Source organism: Schistocerca cancellata, chromosome 7 (assembly GCF_023864275.1).
Source record: "Schistocerca cancellata isolate TAMUIC-IGC-003103 chromosome 7, iqSchCanc2.1, whole genome shotgun sequence".
NCBI lineage: Eukaryota > Metazoa > Arthropoda > Insecta > Orthoptera > Acrididae > Schistocerca > Schistocerca cancellata.
The window spans coordinates 77206659-77227633 of NC_064632.1; the positions used below are offsets into that span (position 1 = coordinate 77206659).

The 20975-nt window shown below is 40.5% G+C and overlaps 1 non-coding gene across 1 annotated transcript; it reads right to left on the minus strand.

Moving 5' to 3' along the window:
• Window positions 1–20569: 20569 nt before the first annotated feature.
• Trnat-ugu (transfer RNA threonine (anticodon UGU)) lies at window positions 20570–20644 on the minus strand. Its single transcript has one exon. It is a non-coding gene; the product is annotated as a tRNA-Thr (tRNA).
• Between the last annotated feature and the right edge of the window lie 331 nt (window positions 20645–20975).

Sequence of the window (20975 nt, forward strand, 5' to 3'; positions counted from 1 at the left end):
AACCGGATGAGGACTGAGGTTGACTCCGGGCTAGAGCTTCTTAAAATACTGCCGCCGGGGTTGTTATCTCGCAGGATTCCGTAAACTGAAATTAACTGGCCTGCAGACGTGCCTTGTGCAATAACAAGTAGGTCCCTGCAGGCCAGTCCGAGATAGTGCAGTTCGTCACCTCACGGAACACTGATAGCGCCCTCAGAGCGTCGTGTGCTTTCGGTGTCCAGTACTCGCTTGTTGCTCTTAGTACGTAACTGTAGAAGTTGTTAACATTACTTGAGTTCACAAGTTTACACAAAGCTGCACCTTGTGCCGTAACAGTGCACATGAGGGATTTGTTACTTCCGTTAATTTATAAAAATTTCGAATCTGGTAGTGCCTCTCCACTGAACCTTTATCCAACAACTCACCGTCATTGTATTAAAAGATTAACAACGTTTTAATATACTGGGAATTTGTATGATTTGCAGATTGCAACATTTTTCTGGAGAATCTTAAAAGTTTATGGCTTTACAGACACAGTGAATACTGATTTTGGTGACGCAAGGTGCCGAAACGTTGCTCACCCTGCATTATTCCATTCATAAATTTCGTGAGGGTTAATTTCCTGGGACGATTCCGCACATATACATAAAGTATATGTTGCACAATAAAAAACTCTAGGATAATGTTTTAGGACCACTATCAAACTGTTTCTTGTGACTTACGAGTCACACTTTCTAAATAGTAGTACCAACTACGTATAGAACTCTATCAACAGAAATACCTTCTCTGCCCTAAACTTACTGCTGTATACAGAATAACAAACTACGCGACCATATAAGTATTTGATCATGTCTGTCGTATATTCGTGGTACTGACACATAATAATGCTGCTTTACAACCAAATGGACATCATTTTTGCTTCTTAACTCCTTGTACTCGATAGACTGAATCTGTGTCTAATTGAGTGACATTTATTAAATGTTATTGTAGATTTATATTATGTTACAAACCTCGTTATACAAATAACCAGCAATTATCCGTATATTAATAGAAAAATATTTTATTTGTAAACCCAATATACTGTCTAAATTGCAGTGAGTGGTCTCAAAAATTTAAAAAAACTAATTATATACCAGAAGCTACCTCTTTAGTCGAAATGAGAATTACTCGTTCCCTTTCTATAAATGAGATTGTTTGGCGTATTGTGGCAATTTTTTATTATATTCAAAATTTATGTTTAGATTAGGCTCCCAGAGGTTCAAGTAGTTTTAATTTTTTAATAATATATTTATGCAACAGTTTTCGACGATTTTACTATAGGTGATGGTTCAGATGGCTCTGAGCACTATGGGACTTAACATCTGAGGTCATCAGTCCCCTAGACTTAGAACTACTTTCACCTAACTAACCTAAGGACATCACACATATCCATGCCCGAGGCAGGATTCGAACCTGCGACCGTAGAAGCAGCGCGGTTCCGGACTGAAGCGCCTAGAACCGCTCGGCCACAACGGCCGGCTATTATAGGTGAGAAGAATGGTTACAAGGCAACATCATTGCCAGTGACGTCACTGTTATTTATCAAAGTTTACTCACAGATGCTAGTAACGGTTGCCTATAGCTGAAGCGAGGATAAAACGTAAACTGAACTAAATTTAGTGATTCGCACCAAATGCGATAAATACAGATGAAAAAATTCTGAGACCACATACAACGATGATCACGAAATTAGCTTAGAAATATCGAACCTACTCTGGAGTGAGCATACAGAGACAAATGAAAGTTTCTAATAGGCCCGAATTGGGATTCAGAACTCTTGATTACTTTAATACTTACTACTTCGACTTCGTTGCTGAAAGTTTAACGCAAATAAAATTAGTCCAAATTTAAATGTGGTCATTAATAAACTGTCACCCTGTACCTAACCCACTCATAAATAGTTTAGCGTGTGCATGTGCATTAAGAAGGAAACTAATGAATCTAAAGGCAGATTACGCACATCTGTGAAATAAGCTCCTAAGTAACATTTAACACCGTATTGTTCCATACTTAGTATTCTAACTTGCTTGGATCGTCCCAGTCGTGCTGTAGCCCTTGTGGATTTTCCTATCAAACTTGTCCCATTCCTCAGGAGTGTCTGTCATGACGTCATCTAGTACGTGAGGATAATTTCTCAAACGATGCGCAGAAAGTTTCATTTAGTGTCATTCAAGCTCAGTAGAAGCCATGTCAACACACACACACACACACACACCGGAATACGTCTCACGCAGGTGGTTGCGCTGTGATAATGCTTTACAGTCTTGAGAGACTAACACGTCACCGACCTACACAGTAGGCTGGAGCACCATATGAGAAGTCAATAAGTGTGATTCCCTTTTTTCATCTATCAGCTGTTTGGCTAAGAGGACTTATTTTGAAACTGAAAATTATGATGAATCTATTTTATCCACTTGTGCGGAAACCTTGGAGGTATTCTGCAAGAATTGGTGCCTCCGCCTAAATCCGCAGAGAAAAATGATACCTGCTTTTCACTTATCAAACAGATCAGAAGTCATATTCAGAGGTCATATCTTGCCTTACTGGAGTTCACCATAATACCTAGGACTTACTTTAACTTTCAAGCATCACCTCTCATATTAACTTCCTCTTCATTGGTACCTAAAGATAAGCTAATGCTCACGTATTAAGAATCACAGCCTCATCCATATCATTGCTGCTGAATACTGCTGTTCGGCCAGGATCAATAGTGCTCACACTGAGAAGACAGACTGTAGCTCAGTCAGGAAATGATAATAATTACGTGATGTACTCTGATACAAATACCCTTTTGCTTTCTGTTCTTAGGAATATCCAACCTTCCGCTCTCAGAAGATAAGAAGCTCTTGAGGTCTGGTACAATATTTTCAAGAATCTTCACATACCCATTCATCGTGATATTACAAATGCAGAACGCCAAGCTCGAAATCAAGCGAGCTGTAGAGGAACACAGCAAATAAAGTTTATGGCTCCTTTTTTCAGTGTCAACCGGTCATGGAATATCCAGTGGGAGCAGTCATCAATAGTCAACAAATGTCTCGTATGTTTCCATGCTGACACAAACAATCGATCTCCCAATACATTAATGGAAGAATTCGAATTCGAACAGAACAAGGCAAAATGCTTCCATACTGATACAAGGAGTAGATCCTCCCAAAAGTCAATGGAGGATCACGACCCGGAATCGAACACGAAAACAAGGATGTTGTTATCTGTGGCACAAGTGGGGATGGGTTAGCCCCAAATTATGACAGACATCTGAAATTCTATTCATGTTTGTTCTACTATTACAGCAGGTAAAATTTTCAAAAAATATGGTTGTGTTCTGTGTGTATGGGGGCCATAGCAGAACGTAAATAAAAGGCTTTTGTTTGTCTGTTATACATAGCTATACTTTATTTCTGAAAAAAGCAGGCAATATCGACGTAAAGTAATCTCCAGCCAAGTGTCTGCAGAATTAAAAAAAATATTTTTTTTGACAATGACGTGTATCAGGCGACCAGTTGTGATTATAAACTCATTAGAACTCATAATTTAAAATACATCGAAAGCCACGATAGCCACACCCAGTTTAATCTCACATTGTAATTGGATATTTATTCACTCTTTCCGTAATGGCTTCAGCGCCTTAGCTCATGATGGATGTAATCTGTTCTACATAATGAAATCCAACAGTTTTTATTTTCAAATTAGAAATTATAATCACTTTACATTCACAACTCAGAGCCAAATATTATTTATCATTATGAAAAAATATTTCAGTAATTCTTCTGAAGAAGATATTCTTACCAGCTTCGAAACGAGGATCAAATTAAAAAAATAAGTAAATGCTCGCAACATGCTAGCTGCATACTTTATTAATTGCAGACTTACTCACAGTTACGGGAAAGAACCTTGTTCAAGATTGTGAAAGTGATTGTAATAGTTTGTGTATTAACTACGCGCATACGGGTTGCAGTTGTGCTTATTGGATCTGCTAATCACTGCAAAGCGAAAAGCGGATTTAGGTCAACTGATCGGAGCCGCGCGACTGCTACGGTCGCAGGTTCGAATCCTGCCTCGGGCATGGATGTGTGTGATGTCCTTAGGTTATTAGGTTTAATTAGTTCTAAGTTCTAGGGGACTGATGACCTCAGAAGTTAAGTCCCAAAGTGCTCAGAACCATTTGAACCATTTGGTCAACTGATATGTGGCTAGCACAAGGATTTCTACAATTTGTTCCAATACAGCAATAGAGTTTCAAGTTGCCTCTGAAGTAGCGTCATTCTACTCGTATAGAAATTCAGTTTCAGATTGTTCTGTGACAATGAGCTTGTTATTTAATTCACTGCCAGACGCTACAATCCGTTCCAAATTACCCTCATGACTTTCTCTAACGTCTGTACTCTGAGAACTGTCTTCCACGATTTCCATATGAAGTTCACGACTGACACTTCTTGACAGACTTACTTCATTCCTATCCACTGTACTCATCTTGTAATAACTACGTGCCTGAGCACGCTTTAAGACTGAAATAACCAAAAACTGATGTAAAGCAACCGCTTCCCCTCAGTTACCAAATTCGTAATCCAGACCCTCCACGAAATACAACGAGATTATTACAAAAATTACAAAGACCAAATATTTACCCAAAATTGCAACGTCGAAACACAGGACGACAACGGACACTATCCACCAACCTTTGCCGTAATATGAGTAGAAATTACCACAGTGAAAACAACATATAATTACATTAACTTCTTGAATTACCTTCGTCATTGTGATGTTCGCCTATACATTTCCGGTTAAGATGCTGTCAATAGGCAAGTCATTCATATATCAAGATCGGTTGATCTAAGAGAGTTTACTTCGTATATTACAGAGTTCTAGACTTCGAAAATCCTGGCTAAGGGTCGACACATTTCTGTGTGAGGCCTCGGCTGAGTTGTTTGCATACCCCAAATGTACAATAAGTCCGATTCCTGGTGACCTACAGTGAAGGAAATCTCCTCGTATTCTGTGGAAAATCGTCATTGGGAAAAAAAATTTAAATTACAGAAATGCTTATGGTATATAATGTCCATACAATAACCTCTTGTAGACCGGCTCTTTATACTACCGGACACCCTTGAAACAGCCTCTCAGTTGGTTCACAGTTAAGAATGGGAATAAAAGTGATGCAAAGACGGTTATGTAAACTTCCTACAGTTTTTACTGAGACAGTGTATTACAGTTTTGATCCCACTGCACGTTCAGTGTCATAACGGCAACCACAATAACGATCCCCAGAAAGAAAATAATGCATCAAATACAGTGACAGAAATGGAAATAGTCTTATACACATACCAAAACTTGTGGATATATTCATCATATAACGGATTTGTTTCATTAAACTTTCGTAACATTCAGAACTGGAGTCTGTATCAGTACCAGAATGATGTGCGATCTTGTACACGTATAAATACAATTTTGTGCTAGTTGTGGCATAGAATGAAATTGCATTCAGATGCTATCCTGGGGAATTTCCTGCAATCCCTGAAACACATGCTTTGTCGATTAATGATTGGAGGCTACTATAAAATCATACGTCTTGCTACTGCATCCTAGGTATGCTCTTTGAGTGAAAAATCGAGAGACTGAGCACGTGAATCAACGATCCGTACATTCATCAAGGCGTTATAGATGTGAACTCAGTGAGTGGGTCTTGCATTATCCAGCTGGAATATACCATTTGGTAACCTATGTTTATTGGATATGGTGATATTTCGGCCTCCAGTTGTGAATAGGCCTCTTCATCTTTCTTCCGTCCTTGATAAGAAAACCTGGAGAGGAAATCCGCTTTGTTCAGTTGTTCAACACGCCGTTATACAATTTTATTTTCACCCACGGAGGTTTCAGTACTTTTGGTGCTACCTTAAGTGGATTTATTTGTTGGTTTTCTTTCTCACATGAAGCTATCAGTTGTGCATGCTGGTAGCTTTAAATGTACTAGACAGTCTACAGCTTGTCATGATTTTTGATGCTGTAGTGCTTCTTCCCTCATTTTTGTCGAGTTGACAAGTAATTTTTATTTATTTATTTATTTTACAACATATCTCTGTTTACAGAAGTACAAGATATTGCCCATGCTTTCTGGACACAAATTATTTCGTAACTCGTCTTTGGATGAAGGCATAATTTAAATATTTATTGATGTAACACTTTCAGTAGGTTCGAGAAACAACTGTTTTATTGAATAGTTAACTGTTGGTGATCAGTGATTTATCGTTCCCACGAGACGCCGAGTGTTTAGCATTTTTCATGTCGACCCCTCCCATGTCTTCCTCGATCTCCCCTCCAAAAATACAGAGATAAACACAATGAATAAGTGATGAACAGCTACCGTCGATAAAAAAAGTACTCACCGTTTTTGACATAAGCAAAATGGTACCTATCTCATAAAGTATTCATAACAAAAATGGCAACCGATAAATATAACCATAACTACTGTGGTAATGCCGTGTGAAATGGAAGCTTATCTCTGTAAGCGGTTGTACCTCTTTAGCCAATGGAAGTCGGACGCATGTTTTTGGAATATTTAATTTTAATTAGTATGTACTACCATCTCCTAAAGTATTTACTGTTCCTTCTGAAACAGCTTTGTGTTAACTGGTAAATATTACACGTAATTAACGAATATAAAAGAGTAGAGCCGGGCGGGATACGGTGTCCAAAGCGCAGTGACCAGTTTTCAACCAAAGAGCTGGGCGAGTCCATTCGTTTTTTCGGAACGGGAGACGTACAAGTGTGTGCCCCTTTCGGCCAAACGGCGATCATAGAATCGAGGCGTATGCCCTGCAATCTTTCTCAGACGATTTTACAGAAACTGTTCGGTAAAACAGTTTCTTTTTTGCATTACTTACGGCTTTATGTGTAAGCTTCATAATCATGCGCCCATATTTTCTCTAATGGTCATAGTTATTATGATATTTGCATGGAAGTAGGACACTGGGCTAAATTGGAAAAAGTTTACAATGATAAACAGTGATCGCTCTGATTTTGCGTTGGGTGCATATTACATAACATGCTGCTGCGTATGAAATGTAGCTAACATATCGAATGTGTCTTCATATTTGTCACCTGTATGGGGAAAATGATCTGATGTAGCACATTCATTTGCGATGACGAGTGGCAGCGATAAAGCCTAAGTGAAATATCCAGAACATTCCCCATATTTCATAAATGGTTTGAGATGCCGAAGTGAGATTTTGGCAAATGATGACACGCAAAGAGGAGAATGTTTTGTGATGTGGTTCTAATACAAAGCTATGATTATCTGTCGTATTATTCCACTAACTAAAGATGTTCTCGATAAAATAATGTAATTTTAAGGGTTATCGATAGCTGGTGAAACGAGAAATAATATGGGCTTTGTAAGAACACAAGTGAAATTTGTTCAGCCTTTCACTAAACATAAAGTGGAATTTTTTTTTTCCTCGGAACAACACAACCTGTAACAGTCACGCAAATTTTACAGTAATTCGAGATATGTACGTTTCTGTCTCCATTTGTCTACGAGAAATGTTTTACGAAGATCTGACTCAGCACTGATTGCTACTCTGTACTGTAACACATTCTTTTAGCATACGGATCAAACTGAAGGTTTTGTAACATGTCTTTGTGGTAGTGTCTATTTTTCTAATTTGAGTATAGCTTCATGCACCCAAAATTTAACTTCTACTGAACTCTGTTGAACTAATCTGTCTTTTCTTTGTCTAACAGACAAACTTTACACATGTATCAAAAGATGTCATGACAATATTGTCCTCCAGTCTAGGTGTTTAGGATATTTAGCAAGTGAGGATGAAATTCATGCCCCGCAAGGTGTGACCTGGATAAACAGTATAATTAGAATGGGGAAAAAGCAATCAAAGAAATTAGACGGTGAAAGTATGTGGGATGCTAATGCTGATTTTTTTTCTTTCCAGAAGTTTCCTTTTTACCATGGCAGAGGATAAGATTCTCGTCTATATGTTTTTCTACTAACATGTGTGACATTTCAGACTACATATCTTCTTGTATTTACATATGATGTAATATAATAATGTGCTTTGTTTAACTTCAGGCTGAATTTCCCTCATACATTTATGTAACTGATTGAGTTTCTTCATAATGCTTATTCTCTGGATAAATTGTTACTATAGGAGGTGGCACCCTTAGTATAACAATTGTGTTAAGTTAGAACTGCATCGAGCTCTCGTAAGTCATAAAGGTTTTGAAGGACGAAGCAAAGAGAAAAAGGTCAGCAAGGACATAGCACAACATATACATGAGCAAAAAATGGTAACAAAGGTGAATTGGAGATGAAATGATTAGTTAGGGTAAAAATCAGATAAATACGATTAGCTAAGGCATATAAGAGAAATGGTTAGCTAGGACAAAGATGACGAACGGTTGGGTAAGGCAATGGAGCTAAATACTATGAAATTATAAGAATGTATAAATTATATAACAGAAAGAAGCAGTGAGATAAAATAAACAGTTTTATTTGTTGGAAGTTTGATGAAATTGTGGGTAAACTGATAAAGAGGTGCCCAAACCAAAGAACGAAGTATAACTAGAGAGCATGCTAATTACTAATCATATTAAGTATAATAATGGACTGAAGTTTGACTGACTGCTTAAACTATTCTTTGATGTGATCCTTGCTTACTCCCAAACCCACGTTTTTCCTAATTATGCAGGACGTTTTTTTCCACCGTGTACAAACTCTAGGGACTTATCGATGAAAGGATACGGAACAAAAAAGGTATAAAGAACTTATGTCCGGAATTACATGGTCTCCATGCTAAAAGCCATTTATTTACTCATACTTTCTTAGAGACTGCGGTCTGATATACGCTGTACCATGCAGCCATAGTTACAATAGGCAGAGTTTCCTCCTAGATGTTAATACTGCTCCTCATACGTCATGCCCTTGCACCCTCTCCTCCTTCCTGGTTGCTCCAGAGGCCCAGCGTCCTTTTAGACTTGTCAGAGTACCGGAGGAGTTGCACTCCAGCGTTTGTTTTTACCTCCTTATTTTACGATATTTTAAACCAGCATCCCGATCATGTACCAGTATTTACTGATGGTTCTAAACAGGGGGACTCTGTTGGTTGTGCTGTTGTTTTCCCTGATCGAGTCGTCAAGTTACGGCTTCCTGCGGCGTTTACCATCTTTGATGCCGAATTGTTTGCGATCTTGCGGGCATTGGAGCGGATGAGATGTGTTCCCAGTCTTAAGTTTCTCATCTGTTCTGACTCCCTGAGTGCCCTTCAGACCATGCAACACTTGTACCCAGCGGATACGGTCGTCCAGAACATCCACGATGCCCTACTCCACCTGCAACGGCAGGGGAAGGAAGTTTCTTTCTGCTGGGTGCCGGGGCACGTGGGTATTAGGGGAAACGAACTGGCGGATGTGGCTGCCAAAGATGCATGTTTCCTCCTTCACGTTGTTGAATGTGCCGTCCCCCTCCATGCTGTTACCTCCCTTTTGCGTTTTCGTGTTATGCGTCAATGGAAAGAGGAGCGGCTGGCAGTCGGTGAAAATAAGCTGCGTTTGGTCAAGGCCACCACACGGCCATGGCGTACGTCGTACCAGTCATGCAGGCGGGTTGAGGTTCTCCTCACTCGCCTCCGAATCGGGCACAGCCCCTCAACGCATGTTTTTATACTCCGGCGGGAGGACCCCCCAATCTGCAGTGCTTGTGGCGTCCAGATTACTGTCCGCCACATTCTAGTTGACTGTCCATTCTCTGACCAGAGGGCGATGGTTTCCTTGCCACCGGATTTGCCCACTATTTTGCAAGACGACGCAACGACTGTGGTTAAGGTCTTACAGTTTGGTGCCCTGTCCAATTTGTTGTCTCGGATTTTAGGGAGAGGATTTTCATGTGCTGCTGGGTGACTGGCTCACCCAGGTTTTATGTAAGAGGTCCACCAATCACGATCACCTACTTGTTTCACTCCGATTTCTGTTCTCTTTTCCTTGTGTTTCCTTTGCTTTTTAGTGGGTCTCTTCTCCTCTTGTTTTGCCTCTGTATGTGAGGATTTGGAACTGCGTCAGGTGTGTGTCTTTTAGCTGTTCTCCTTGTTAACTGTCCGTCTTCGTTCCTTTACCGCATGTGATCCTGTTTCTATGCGTTTGGGCGCTGATGACCACGCTGTTTAGCGCCCGAAAACCTCAAACCACACACACACACACACACCCTCTCCTACCGTAGTAACTGGTAATGTTGTGTCCGATTCACTCCTCTTGCTGACTCGTCTTACAGTGGATGTGATACAGTGTTGTAGACAATGGTTCGATATTTGAATCGAGAGCTTGCCGACATGTTTACTTACCGAAAGGCAATGGCAAGGGCGTCGAGCAGCAAGGTCGTATCAGGAGACGTATCCTCGCCGCAACAACCACAGCATTCAATGTTTGCAACAGTGTTTCGCCATTTGTCTAAGGCAGGGTAGTTTCAGGAAGCAGAAAATCATGAAGGACGTACCCGAAATTTTCGGACACCAGACTTGTAGGAGAATGGAGTAAGCGCCATGTCAGGACGAAGCAGTTGGCCCGCCAGTACGCGGTAAGTCAGAGGACTTGGTGGAACATTCTCTGTGACAATTGTTTCTACCCTTACCACTTACAGCGTGTGCAGGGCTTACCAGAGACGGACTTTCCACAACGGGAAAAGTTTTATCCCTGGTTTCTTCACCAGACAACCACAATTTCGGGATTCGTGTCATCCATCCCATTCACCTATGAGGCCACCTTCATGTGGAGTGGTATCTTCAACCTTCGTAACAGTGATCTGTGGGATAGTGTGCAGAACCCTCATGGTACGGTGGCAGCGAATCATCGGCGTCGATGCAGCCGGAGTGTGTGGGCCTGGATAGCTGGTGACCATGTTTTGGGACCAGTCTTCCTTCCATGCGGTCTAACAGCCTGGAATTATCGGTGTTTCTTGCGGGTGACCTTGCTTCTCCCGCTGACAGAAGAACCATTGATGATTCGTAGGGTTAATCAAGTCTTCCCTGGTCGATAGATCGGACGAGGGGGTCCAGGTGCATGACCTGCTCGTTCACTGGATCTCAAGTCGTGCGATATCTGGTTATGGGGCCTTCTCAAAAGTATCGTGTATGCACAGCCCACTCCGGATGTGGACACATTGGAGCAGTGTACTCACGCTGCCTTTGACACTGTTCGAACGCAGCCTGGCCGATGTGAACGTGTGAAACACAACATGCTACGGCGCGTACACGCATGCATTGAGGTACATGGAAACTATTTTCAACATATACTGAAACTGTGACTGCATGATACAGTGCGCATTAGACCGCAGTCTCTGTAACAATGTTGTTGTTGTTGTGGTCTTCAGTCCTGAGACTGGTTTGATGCAGCTCTCCATGCTACTCTATCCTGTGCAAGCTTCTTCATCTCCCAGTACCTACTGCAACCTACATCCTTCTGAATCTGCTTAGTGTATTGATCTCTTGGTCTCCCTCTACGATTTTTACCCTCCACGCTGCCCTCCAATGCTAAATTTATGATCCCTCGATGCCTCAGAACATGTCCTACCAACCGATCCCTTCTTCTAGTCAAGTTGTGCCACAAACTTCTCTTCTCCCCAATCCTATTCAATACCTCCTCATTAGTTACGTGATCTACCCACCTTATCTTCAGCATTCTTCTGTAGCACCACATTTCGAAAGCTTCTATTCTCTTCTTGTCCAAACTAGTTATCGTCCATATCTCACTTACATACATGGCTACACTCCATACAAATACTTTCAGAAACGACTTCCTGACACCTAAATCTATACTAGATGTTAACAAATTTCTCTTCTTGAGAAACGCTTTCGTTGCCATAGCCAGTCTACATTTCATATCCTCTCTACTTCGACCATCATCGGTTATTTTACTCCCTAAATAGCAAAACTCCTTTACTACTTTAAGTGTCTCATTTCCTAATCTAATTCCCTCAGCATCACCCGACTTCATTTGACTACATTCCATTATCCTCGTTTTGCTTTTGTTGATGTTCATCTTATATCCTCCTTTCAAGACACTGTCCATTCCGTTCAACTGCTCTTCCAAGTCCTTTGCTGTCTCTGACAGAATTACAATGTCATCGGCGAACCTCAAAGTTTTTACTTCTTCTCCATGAATTTTAATAGCTACTCCGAATTTTTCTTTTGTTTCCTTTACTGCTTGCTCAATATACAGATTGAATAACATCGGGGAGAGGCTACAACCCTGTCTCACTCCTTTCCCAACCACTGCTTCCCTTTCATGCCCCTCGACTCTTATAACTGCCATCTGGTTTCTGTACAAATTGTAAATAGCCCTTCGCTCCCCGTATTCTACCCCTGCCACCTTCAGAATTTGAAAGAGAGTATTCCAGTCAACACTGTCAAAAGCTTTCTCTAAGTCCACAAATGCTAGAAACGTAGGTTTGCCATTTCTTAATCTTTCTTCCAAGATAAGTCGTAAGGTCAGTATTGCCTCACGTGTTCCAACATTTCTGCGCAATCCAAACTGATCTTCCCCGAGGTCGGCTTCTACCAGTTTTTCCATTCGTCTGTAAAGAATTCGCGTTAGTATTTTGCAGCTGTGACTTATTAAACTGATAGTTCGGTAACTTTCACATCTGTCAACACCTGTAAAAATGTATGACTGTATAAATTATCTCTGGCCGTGCATTTTCGGACAAAAGTTCATTAGACCTTTTTTTTCCTTATCCTTTCATCGATCAGTTCCTAGAGTTTGTAAACGATCGAAAAAAACACCCTGTGTATCTGTAATCTCCTTATCTGTGTGTGTGTGGCCACTATTCTCACGAAATTATTCATTGTGTTTGATCACTATCCTTATGCGTCTCATTCTACATTACTCCCCCTACTTTTGTGTATTTTATTGATGAACATTCATAAATATTTATTTGAATGGATTTAAAATTTTCTGTAGTTTATTCTGCATGCATGTAATTATTGTTTCTTATCATGCTTATTACTGCACACTGTTTCATATGATTTCCTTCTCTGACGCCTCTGTAATTCATTACTGTAAAAACATGACTCCAATTTCCTCTTGCTTTTTTTATGGAGATAAAAATCTGTTGTTACCATTACACTGCATGTGCACTCCATATGTATAACTATATAAAATCTTACTACCTCTGTCTTCATATAGGTAATTATTTACTGTAAGTATAACAAATTGTAACTATTTGACCATTCACTCCAAATGTTTGAGTCATACCAGGGCAGAAGATGTATGTCTACTGATTACATATTCTCCGCCAAATTTGGCATACTTCACCGATACAAGCTGTAGTTGAGTTGTAGAAGAAAATGTTGGACACTACAAGATGCCTTTGGAGCTATCAATGGATCTACAGTCTTCTGCTCGCAGATACTACTACTTATTTTACTGTTTGTGCATGTATCAGGTTGTAAGCTGAAAACTGTGCTTCGTCTTACTGAGTCTGCTTCTGCATAGCTCCCCAAAACAGCGACGTGACTGAAACCCATTAGAGAAAGTTTGATCGTTTGTAACAAGGACACTCTTACACCCACTTACAAATTACTACTCTCATATCAAAATTATAATTTTATATTTGATGGCCAGTCTTGGTAAATCTAAGCTACGTAGATGTGTCTTATCCAACTACGAGATTAAATTACAGTTCTGCATAATATACTGTAATGATAACTTAAATGCGCTGTAACCGCTCGTAAAAAGTAAAATTATAATTAGCGACGACAGCTGTTGAAGTTTTTCTTCAAGTATACCACCATCTGATATCTGTAAAAATCAGTATGGGTATGGGATCTTTGTAAATGTATGTTGGAACCAGATGTTTCTATTTCATTATTACAAGCATCTCGGTGTACTGAACATTTACATGTTTTGTGACAAGTTAGTTATTAACTTTTTTAATGAACATATGTTTAAGTCTTTTTCACTTATACCACATGCATAAGAAGTGTACGTTTTGGATATGTGGAAGATACATTAGTCTATTTGTTTTTCTCTTTTATTGTGTTTTCTGGATTTTCTGACATATTCTACATCTCAGAAGATATCCTAACTAAGGATCCACTCGCACAAAAAGTACATCTAATCTCTTATAAACTAGATAAAATTCACTACCGTGACTGAAACACAAAAAAGAAAAAAATTACATCTTTTGTGTAACGATAAGAACTAGCTATCTATGTAACATATAACTACTGACTTCACTACAGGCAATCCATTCCATTCACGTGTATTTCTGATCTCTTTCAACACCACGTTCAGCCTTACAATGAAGCTTCCTGTAAGTAAAAACAATATTAAGAACTAACTCGTTACTCTCAGAACTGAAGTGAAAAGCGATCTCTGTTGTCCAAAATACACTGATAAAATCTGAGCTAAATTTTTTTAAAATTACACGCTAAATAGCCTTGAAGATAAAGTACTGAAATGATTAAACTGGGTAACAGGTATGGGTAGATGGTAATGTAAAACGAGCGTACCACCATCGTCTTGCTGATTGAGCTGTACTGTTTCCAGCGCCGATAACCATGTGAACACCTACTGGAAGAACGGGACTGAACAACTTTGAATATAAGCCAAAAATGCCATTAAAATGACTGAAGTAATTTACCAAAAAGAAAATAGTAGAAATTAGTTACAAAATAGTAGACTAAGTTTATGAGTTTCTGTTGTTTAGAAAAGATGGGAAAACTGACTTAGTAGATAAAGAAAATTTCTAATAAAGAGTAAAATTATGGAAGTGATTTTAGCTGAGGGAATAAGATTTCGAAACTGTAGATTAGGCACGTAACAAAATGGAATTTTACGATCAGTGTGTATCACGAGTATTGAATTACATGTGTTTCATTTAATTTTGCTGCGAAAATCATCCAAAGACTGATAGAGATCATGGAAAGACTGTCGTATATATGTATGATATCACTGGTAGAGACAGAAAAAGAAATAGACGCTGTAACCCTCTGAAGTAGGAACGCTAATGAAAAGTGGCATCGCCGCTGTTCAGGTAAAGGTAAAAACGTATTTTACACGTATTCGTTTATTTATCAGTGATTCAAATTAAGATGGTGAACTATTAAGATGGTGAACTATCAGTCGATTTATGTACTTCTGTGGAAAACTTTTCTTCCCTGTTCCTCCGTGACGATAAGAAAATAAATTATCTAAGCGTATAGACAGTACAGAAGAATTGTGTTGTGCTCAACAAAGCACAGAACGTCACGTAGTGTACCGAGTTGCTAAAAACCGCACGTACCGTTGCACTTGCAGTAAATAAACAGCCGTAAGATGCGCGTGAGGTAACAGATAAGTTGAGGATGGCGTATATATAACCAGTATGTGGCTTCCCATCTGTCACATAGTTGTACCTCCTCCGAAACATTCGCTTCGAGTGTTCTACAGTAAGTAAGCTGTTTTACTGTACTGCTTTCTGAGGAACTGAAGTTTGTATCGTTCTCAACAAAGGGTTTCTCAAGCTAAATGTTAATGTCGATCAAGTGTCCGACAAAGTTTGCAGAACGGAGCTGGTAGGCTAAGTATCAAGTATCAGTCATTTCTTGTCAAGATCACACTAGCGGACGTCAAGCTGTGAGAGTCGAAGTCGTGAGTCATATTTGGATAGCTCAGTCGTTAGAGCACCTCCCAACGATAAACGAAGAACCCTCTTCATATCTCGTTGCGTCACACAGTTCTAGTGAGGCAAGATGTTTCAGATCAGCGCACACTCCATTTCAAAGTGAAAATTCAATTTTGATTTGACAACGTTTTAGTGTGGCCTGATGTTTCAAATCCGCGCACACACCAGTTCAAAGTGAAAATTCAATTTGGATTTCTTTTGTATCTTGTAAAGCTTAGCCCAGTTTTACCTTCTTTTCCCAGAAAGCTTCTGAGGCTTAGAGGCTCTCATCTTACTCTAATGCGTTCGATCTTAGAATCTCTTTAGTCATAGACGATATTCTTACATTCTGTTCTCCAAATCCTCCTTCAGCTTCTTCAGCCAGTTAATTTGGTTCTTGCAGCTTTACGCGTACTCCAGGGTTCTCTTAACCGTTCTCTATGGTAACGTTTTTTTGACATGGGGGCTATGTCTCCTCTTATTAAAGAATATAGACAACTTTTTCAGTTTACTAATTTTATCTCTTATTTGGTCCTTATTTGCTTTTTTATGCGTCACTTTTAGACCCAAAGTTTCTGAATTTTCCCCCACTCTAGTTCTAAATTCTCTAGCCGATACCTTCCGATAAATGAGAAACATTCAATGTATTGCACACAAACTAATTTTTATGACTAACTTTTAGTGCCAGAAATTTACTTTGACTGAGATAGATCTTTCTGATACAGTTTCGGCAGAATACCGGACCTGCTTCGTCGTTTCCCGTAACGCAATACGTTGTAGTCTGCTGGAGCACTGACTTAATAAATCACTACTTGGTCAGGAATGTTTGTGTCTGATTTCTTTGATCTGTATCATTATTTCTGTCTTGTAAGAAGGTATTTTCATTCCCATATTTTCAAGGAACTCTTGAAGCATATCGGTCATATCTTGGCTGCTTCTATATCATTTATTAGTTTTGACACACCACACGCTAATGCCATGTAGTCACTTATTTTAAATTTTCCTGCTCTTACCATATCTTTACTGTAGTCTCTGTTACGTTCTTTGTCCATTTCCTGATAAAATATTTAAGGGTGATGATGTCTGTTTACAAACACCTACGTGTTCCAGCTACCAATGTTTTCTTTTCTGACATACAAGCAGTTGTAGTGTCTTTGATTAAACACTACATTTTAACATCCATCCAAACTCGTCTAACATGATTATCAAGTTTTATCTACTAATTGAGTCGTATGCCTCCTTATTATATTTAACGTTTTACGGTAAACGATAAAATCTCGCCTTTTGTAGGAATTATTGTTTCTGTGAGACGTTTCGACATGTGAGCGACACAATTAGACTTAATTAGGCTACACGAAAATCGTATACCTTAGCTCTACGTTACTTCCTTTAAGTTTAGCTGTGTTGATCTGTCTATCACTTGCTCTTGTCGGGACTGGGCGGGATTAGCCGAGCGCTCTAGGGCGCTGTGGTCATGGACTGTGCGGCTGGTCCCGGCGGAGGTTCGAGTCCTCCCTCGGGCATGGGTGTGTGTGTTTGTCCTTAGGATAATTTAGGTCAAGTAGTGTGTAAGCTTAGGGACCGATGACCTTAGCAGTTATGTCCAATAAGATTTCACACACATTTGAACATTTTTTGCTCTTGTCGGTATTGAGTTTCGCCATTGTTGTAGTAGGTTTCCTTGCGCGTTCACTGTTTGTATCGTGTCTCGCAATTTTATAAGAAACGCGCTTTTCACTAAACTGGTAATCGCCGAGCCGTAACAGAGAGATTGTGGAATATTACATCAAAATATGGAGAGCGACCTTTTAATCCGTGTTCAGAAGTGTTGTGTAAATTAGCCAGTGAAATTTGATTTACGTCTGTAAAATAGTGTTGATTCGGTGAAAGACTGTAGAAGTCATGTGATGCCGCCAACTGCTACGTATCTATTTCATTTTAGCGTCACTCCTACTAGTCACACAGTTGTTTCCATCTTCCTTGAATGAATTTCGTGCTATTCGTTGTGATTTACAATATCTCAATTGATCAAGACATTGCATAAACAATTTAAAAAACGTATATTTACATTGCTTTATACTAGTTTATCAGTGACTGCTAGTTCAAACTCCTGTACGGTGCAGGGAGGCTAGTTTCAAAGGAAAAAATGTTAATCAACTTTTGAGTGTACTTCTCAGAACAGACATTTCAGTCCTGTCGACAGATTGTTAGCAAGTTTTATAACAATGTATTTCAATCCCTTTTGCACAAAATTAGATTTATTAGTCGAAAATTAAGAATCTGCGTTCTCTTAACTTTGTAGCTAAGTGTTTACACTTTGAAATTACATTTAATTGAGAATACAGGTTTCCTCGGTGACTCTAGACGTTGGGGTTTTCTCGGATTATCAGCCGAGTCAATGCGTCGTATTGTGGCAACGTTTCGATGAGTTTCCTACCAGTCAACTTCAGGTGTCACTTCGTCCGAAGATGACGAATAGGAATCTCGTCGAAACGTTGCCCTAATACAACGAATTTGTGACAGTAAAATTTATCAGTGAATAAATGTACTATGGCGGTGTGATTAATTCTGCAAATTGCATGTACACATACAAGGTATTCGTATGAGTTTCTGACAACTTTCTGTCACAGGACCTACACTTTTCTATAGCGTCCAAGGCAATACGTTCAAATGGTTCAAATGGCTCTGAGCACTATGGGACTCAACTGCTGTGGTCGTAAGTCCCCTAGAACTTAGAACTACTTAAACCTAAGTAACCGAAGGTCATCACACACATCCATGCCCGAGGCAGGATTCGAACCTGCGACCGTAGCGGTCGTGCGGTTCCAGACTGTAGCGCCTTTAACCGCTCGGCCACTCTGGCCGGCCCAAGGCAATATGTGTCCTACCTTTCTACTGTAAGTAGTTTTCAGTCATTTTTCGTTGAATCATTACAGAACTTCTTTGTTTCTTACTCGATCAGTTCGTCTGGCCAGTGGCAAACTAGCACTATATCCAGAATGAGAATTTTCATTCTGCAGCGGAGTGTGCGCTGGTATGAGACTTCCTGGCAGATTAAAACTGTGTGCCGGACCGAGACTCGAACTCGGGACCTTTGCCTTTCGCGGGCAAGTGCTCTACCATCTGAGCTATCCAAGCATGACTCATGCCCCATCCTCACAGATTTACTTCTGCCAGTACCTCGTCTTCTACCTTCCCAACTTTACAGAAGTTCTCCTGCGAAACTTTGGATGGTAGGAGACGTGGTACGGGCAGAAGTAAAGCTGTGAGGAGGGGGCGTGAGTCCTGCTTGTATAGCTCAGATGGTAGAGCACTTGCCCGCGAAAGACCAAGGTCCCGAGTTGGAGTCTCGGTCCGGCACACAGTTTTAATTTGCCAGGAAGTTTCATATCAGGGCACACTCCGCTGCAGAGCGAAAATTCTCATTCTGGAAACAAACCCCAGGCTGTGGCTAAGTCATGTCTCCGCAAAATCCTTTCTTTCAGGAGTGCTAGTTCTGCAAGGTTCGCAGGAGAGCTTCTGTAAAGTCTGGAAGGTAGGAGACGAGGTGCTGGCAGAAGTATAGCTGTGAGGACGGAGTGGGTGCTTGGGTAGCTCAGCTGATCGCCGGCACGGTAGCTCAGCGTGTTCGGTGAGAGGGTTAGCAGCCCACTGTAATAAAGAAAGTGAGATAATCGATCAACATTGAACTTAAGCGGATGTCTTACAACGTCCGCCCCGAGCAGATAAAGCTAACAATAACAGATTTTTTTAAAAAAAAAGAGAAAAAAAGGAGAAAAGGAAAAGAAAAGATGGTAGAGCAATCTTCCGCGAAAGGCAAAGTTCCCGAGTTCGAGTCTCGGTCCGGCTCACAGTTTTAATCTGCCAGGAAGTTTCATTTTAGCACTATATAAATTATTCTTGAAGATTCTATGTATACTTCGTTAGAAAACAATTGTACTGCTCTAGTGACTTAACGTTTCTACTAACGTTATTTCTGACTGTACTTGCTTGGTGGTAAATTGCTGTACTTATATGCACAAAGCTGACTGAGGATATATCTTATTCAATAGTGTAATAACTGCTTTACGATAACAGGTGACCATTGTTGGCAATGGGACCATCCGCTGCATATTTTAGACCTGAAGATGGCCAAATTCCTATAAATCTGTGAAACGGAATAAATGGACTGTGATCCAAACTGTGGCTCTCACATGAAATTATAAAACAAGGCCACTGTTTCCTCCGGCCAATACGACGCCGCCCTTTCAAGTTGATACTCTTACTTTTTCCGCAGGCATCCGCTATGTCACGGGGGAAGCTCGCCACCATCTTGGCTGTCGCCGCGTTTGCGTGCCTGTTGGCGCCCGCTCTTGCGAACTACGGCGACAGCGACTGGAAGGATGACAAGCACGGCTGGAGGGATGACAAGCACGACTGGGATGACAAACACGAATGGAAGGATGACAAGCACCACGAGTGGAAGGACGGCCAGAAGGAAGAATGGTCGAGCGAAATCAAACACACCGAGTTCCTGGTGTGCAAGCACTGCGGCGACTACAGCGTGCTGACGGACTCGTTGCTGCTCAACACGTTCAACATGATCAAGGTGTACAACGTCGACCTGGACACGGCGCTCTGCTTCACGCTGCACCTCGTCTACGTCTTCGTCCTCATTGTGAGTACAGTCATACAGTCTCTAGGAAATGGTGGAAAGTGACTTTATACATAATAATAACAACTCTATACGTAGTCTACTTGATATTAAGTAATTAGGGAAGTATATATGACGGTAGTACCTGTTCCCGAAAGAACAGTTACCGTGGATGACCATGCAGTTTTGCTAAAATTGAAATGATAATTAAATGGACACCCTAGCTGCAAACAGGCGTTGATATACTTCATTCGGGACATGTTGAAAATACGTGCCCTGACCGGGACTCGAACCCGAGATCTCCTGCTTACATGGCAGACGCTCTATCCATCTGAGCCACCGAGGGCACAGAGGGCAGTGCGTCTGCACGCTCCCCGTGAGATCCACATTCCCAACATGTCCACACCACTACATTCGTAGTACAATGAAGTACATCAACGCCTGTTTGCAGCTAGGGTGTCCATTTAATTATCATTTAATTTCTAGCAAAGCTGCATGGTCATCCACGGTAACTGTTCTTTCGGGAATAGATACTACCGTCATATATAGTTAAAATATGGCTTCCCGGCCATTGAACTTCTTGTGCGAACGCACAGGCTATGCCCGAACTCGTACGGGACTTGGTAGATTAATCTGCCACGAGTAATGAGTATGATGAGCAAACATCTATTAGGCGCA